Source organism: Callithrix jacchus, chromosome 16 (genome assembly GCF_049354715.1).
Source record: "Callithrix jacchus isolate 240 chromosome 16, calJac240_pri, whole genome shotgun sequence".
Taxonomy (NCBI): domain Eukaryota; kingdom Metazoa; phylum Chordata; class Mammalia; order Primates; family Cebidae; genus Callithrix; species Callithrix jacchus.
Genome location: NC_133517.1, coordinates 3,506,362 through 3,511,853, shown reverse-complemented (window position 1 = coordinate 3,511,853; position 5,492 = coordinate 3,506,362).

Here is a 5,492-nt window from a genome sequence, read left to right as displayed (position 1 = left end):
ACAGCCTGCTCACCGGAAATCCCACCTACCTACCAATCCCCGCCAAACCTGCCCAATAACACAGCCTGCTCACCGGAAATCCCACCTACCTACCAATCCCTGCCAAACCTGCCCAATAACACAGCCTGCTCACCGGAAGTCCCACCTACCTACCAATCTCCACCAAAACCTGCCCAATAACACAGCCTGCTCACTGCAAATCCCACCTACCTACCAATCTCCACCAAAACCTGCCCAATAACACAGCCTGCTCACCGGAAATCCCACCTACCTACCAATCTCCACCAAAACCTGCCCAATAACACAGCCTGCTCACTGCAAATCCCACCTACCCACCAATAGCAGCTCACCCTGTCCACATCCTGTTTCTCCACAGCCAATCAAACGCCTTCACTCCCTATAAAACCCCCACACCCTAGAGAAGTCAAGAGACTTCTCTGGCCCCTTTCCCTGGGACCATGGAACCTCCTCCAAGAGCAATTAAATTAAATTTCTTTATTTCAATAACTGGCCTCAGTTGCCTCATTCAAACCCTTAGAAGTGGGAAAGCAAATAGTGTGCTGTCTGGCTTACCCAGAGAAAAATAACAACAGCTTACACAAAACACGAATTTAGCTGTAAGAATAGAAAAATGAAACTCTTTCTAAAATGTCCAGATATAAGCCACTTCTTTGACTAGAGACCTACAATAAAACAGCCAACGGCAGTTAATTTGGGGAAAGGTCTTAAATGCCACTGCAGGTATATACAATAAATATCACTCCAATCTTTTGCCAAAAGGAGCTGAAGCCATTCACTAGAATTGAGAGGAGGAAAAAAAAAAAAAAAGAGCACCATTCACCATTGTGTCAAATTAATGTGCAGAGAAGCACTCAGTAGTTTTACAGGATGATTTTCCTGCAGTTGATTAGCGTGGTGCCTCAAGCTACTGATCCTAGGCACATAAAAAGGGCTTTTCGATGAAGTACTCATGATGATAGAATGGAGCCTATTATTAGTTCAAAATTGTACACTCCATGTAACTAAGGCCAATCTAAATACTGCTACTGATAGGGGACCATGCTGTTGATAGCAGAAACCAATACTTAGCCTTTGAAATTGCACTGTTCCTCAAGAGGATGAGCAAGTCTCCTAGTGGCACATTGATTAGATTGGATCTCTTCTGGTCTGAAGTGGGTAGAATTTTGTCCCTACTAAAAGTGATGATATCTGTTCTGGAAATGAGCTTTCTCTTCCTGCTCAAAACACCTCTGCTGATATCACCACCTGACAGTTTACAGAAGGATTGATTTACTTTCATTAGTCCCTGAATAAGATCTTCTCAAACAAGGACTTCTTTTTTTAATCATGGAAGTATGGCAATGGGCAAGTAAACCAAGAGTCCCCGTGCTCCTCTCAGATATAGCTTCACTCAGAAGGTATATATATATATATATATATATAGCTATATATATATATATATAGCAAGCCTAGTAGAAAGATGGAATGGAATGTCTTATTAAACTCTCAGCTAAAGTGTCAGGTAGGGGCTTTTGGTAGTACCTAAACTGCATGGATTTTTATTCCAAAGCTTAGACATAGAATCAGCACTTGAAACTATCAAATGATTGAGGATTTTCTCCTTTATTTGTCCACAATTACATTGGATTAGAAGTGTTTGCACCTGTGTGTGTGTATGTGTGTGTGTGTGTCCGTGTGTGTGTGTGTTGGGATGAGGGATACCTCCCTGCAGGTAAACAATAAGGATTCCACGGAACCAAAGCTATGATTCCCCATGACCATGTTCGAATTCTCATGCTGATTGACCAGTAAGGAATAAATGAAGTTACAATATTGGTGGGATTGATTGACACTGATTTAGATGAGTGTCGAAGCATATACGACACAATGGAGACAGAAAGGATGACATGTAGACCCCAGAATATGCAGAGTCATCTCTTGGTGCTATGTCCAGGTGCAACAATAAATGGTCAATTACTCCACTTATGGATCAAATAAGGCAAAAGCAACCAAGGACTCTGATCCCTCTTACTGTTCCCCTTATGGGATACAATGAGAAAAATATAAATGGGTGAGAGATAATAGACATCATAAGCAGAAAAGACAGGCCAAGTTCAGTTATACTTGGTGAGTCTGTAAATTATTTTACTGGTCCTTTGGTGTTGGGTCTTTTATAGAGATTGTGATCATCTAACACTTTGCAGCCTTTTGTGATAGTCCTGATTTAGTTAATAAAAAAGCATGAGTAGGATTGTAAATAATTCTATTATAAAGACACATGCACACGTATGTTTACTGTGACACTGTTCACAATAGCAAGGACTTGGAACCAACCCAAATGCCCATTCAATGACAGACTGGATAAAGAAAATGTGGCACATATACACCATGGAATACTATGCAGCCATTAAAAAGGATGAGTTCATGTCTTTTGTAGGGTCATAGATAAAATTGGAAACCATCATTCTCAGCAAACTGACACAAGAACAGAAAACCAAACACCGCATGTTCTCACTCATAAGTGGGTGTTGAACAATGAGAACACATGGACACAGGGAGGGGAACATCACACACCAGGGCCTGTGGGGTGGGGAGCTAGGGGAGGAATAGCAGGGGTGGGGGTATAGGGGAGGGATCGCATTAGGAGAAATACCTAATGTAGATGACAGGACGATGGATGCAGCAAACCACTACCATGGCACGTGTATACCTATGCAACAAACCTGCATGATCAGCACATGTACCCCAGAACTTAAAGTATAATAAATACATTTTTTTTAAAAAAGTATGAGTAGATCCAACTTGCAAGGGATGAACTATGCGGAACATCCATCGTACCCCATTCCCTTGGCCAAATATTTACAGATGGTCATTCACAGCAATCAACTGAGCATAAATACAGCTTGAGAACATCGGTCCTTAATTTTACTGTTTGTCTCTTTCTTCCAGCTATGAGAATTCTCTTTTGCTGCATGTAGTGCATAGGAGAGAGTCTACTGAGCCATTTAATCACATGTGCAAATCTGGAATTGTGAGGGTGTTAGGACCCTTGGGCAAATCTTGGGCAGGGCAAAGCAGGTGTGATCAGCAAGTCTCTTCTTCCACGTGTACAGGAGACAGTCCTTCCCAGTAGGATTGAAGCCTGTTTGCCTATAGTGGCAACCGGCTCAATTTTCAACTATTGAATTGGCTTGTTTCCTTTTCTTATTTCACTCTTCCAAATTCCCCCAGTTTTATTCACTGAAACATTTCAAATTAAACTAGCTATATACAAGTTTTTGTCTCTAGTTCTGCTTTTTAGATGAACATAAGCTAAAAATATGACAGTGTTCTATTTCATAATCTGGATGGTTGCTACACAGAAGTAAAGAGTAATGGATGCACTATTCAGTAATAGAAAGTTATTTTAAAAACATATACTCCAACTCTGAAACAGTAAATTCCACGACTATGCTATCTTGTGAAACTTCTTAACCTAATAGAAATGATATCCACTTACTGTTTTTTTTTTTTTTTTTGAGATGGAGTTTTGCTCTTGTTGCCCAGGCTGGAATGCAGTGGCACGATCTTGGCTCACTACAACCTCCGCTTCCCAGATTCAAGCGATTCTCCTGCCTCAGCCTCCTGAGTAGCTGGGATAACAGGTATGCACTACCATGCCCGGCTAATTTTGTATTTTTAGTAGAGATGGGGTTTCGCCATGTTGGACAGGCTGGTTTTGAACTCCTGACTCAAGTGATCCACCCGTCTGGGCCTCCCAAAGTGCTGGGATTACAGGCATGAGCCATCACGCCCAGCCTATCCACTTACTCTTAATATACTTTTTCTTAGCTCCTTGAAAATGTTCAGTTCTGTATCCCTCTTATACAAGTCTACATGAGTCCATGAGATTTTTTTCTCACTTTTTTGAAATTGTCATTTTAAAATAATTTTAGATGCAAAAAGATTGCAAAAGTTATTTTCATATACACTGAGCTTCCCCAAATGTTAACTGACATAATCACAGGACCAATACTAAAATCAGGAAATTGATGTTCATACAGTACTATTATCTAATCTACAGGCCTTATTCAAATTCACCACTCCCTTCACTCACACCATTTTCCCAGTCCGGGACCAATCGTGAGTCACATGTTGCATCTACTGGTCATAGTTCCTTTGTCTCCTCTAATCTGGGCAGCTCCTCCATATTTCTGCTTCTGTGACCTTGTCATTTTTGCTTCCCTTTTAATATCACTTTCATTTTTACTTAACCTGACTAGACCAGTCTAATTCAGTGTGGCCGTGTAACTGAGCTAAAATCAGTTAATATATAAGGAGATAGAATGCAGGTCTCTGCTCTTCCTGGCTCATGAAAACTTCCTGCTCATGTTCTCCGTACCATTTCCCTACCAGCTACCTGGATCGGAGGGAGTCACTCGGTGGGGAAGGGGGTTTGGATGTAGAAGCCGTGGAAGAAGGGAGAGCTTCTGTCATCTCAGGGACCTAATGTGAAGAATGGCCAGCACAGACCTCCTCACTGCAGGTACTATTCAAAAGCAAGAAAGAATTCTATTATGTTCAAATAATTTTGCTTTTACATTTGACTTTTTTAGCTAGTTGCTTTGGGGGTTAGACTACCATAACTAGTTCACAGAGAAGAAGTAAAGTTGAGGAGTAGGGATAGTGCTTAAAATAAGCAAGTGGTTTTCAGATAGGGGGCAGGGGGAGCTGATGAGAGGAGAGGACCACAGTATGAAGACGAAAAGGCAGGAGAGTGCAGGGGAAGAAAATGCAGGAGTGCAGGGGAATAAAGGGGCGCATGGGCTTCCTGATGAATGACCGCGATTAAGTGACCACACAGTGCAGTGTCGATTAATTAACTGGGACCTCACGTCTAATCAGACTCATTTTCAAGCATTACAGACTGTTTTTTTGGAGTTGTATCAGACACTGAAAATTCCAGTGTCCAAATCTGAATTCATGACCTTCCCACAAATTCTCCCATGATTTTTAGATTAGAAAAACGCCACCACCATCCACACAGTTATTCAGATCCAGAAATCCCTAAACCACAGAAATAGCCTTCGAGTTTTTATGTAACATCCGCTTTTATCACCTCCATCCACTCCCTTCAAATGTTGCCAAAATTTTTATTTTAAAAGTAAATCTCATAAGATGACCTCTCTTCTTCTCCCTTTTCCAAATCCACTGTTAGGAACCATGAATGCTGACCTTTTCTTTTAGAATAAAATCATAGTCCTTACTCGGGCATCTCTGGCACTGCAGTTCTTTGCCCCTTAAGATGCTCTATACTGTCATTTCAGGGATTTTGGATATGCTGGGTTTTTTTTCTTTTTTGGCTTAGGAGAGCTTTTTCCAACTACTGATCACTAACTCACTTCCCATGCCGTGGGTCAATTCTCACTCCCTTTAGGAGACCTTCCTTGAACCCACAGTGGCATATATTCCTGTGGACTCCCTGTACTTCTTTATTTGTAGAACCCATTGTA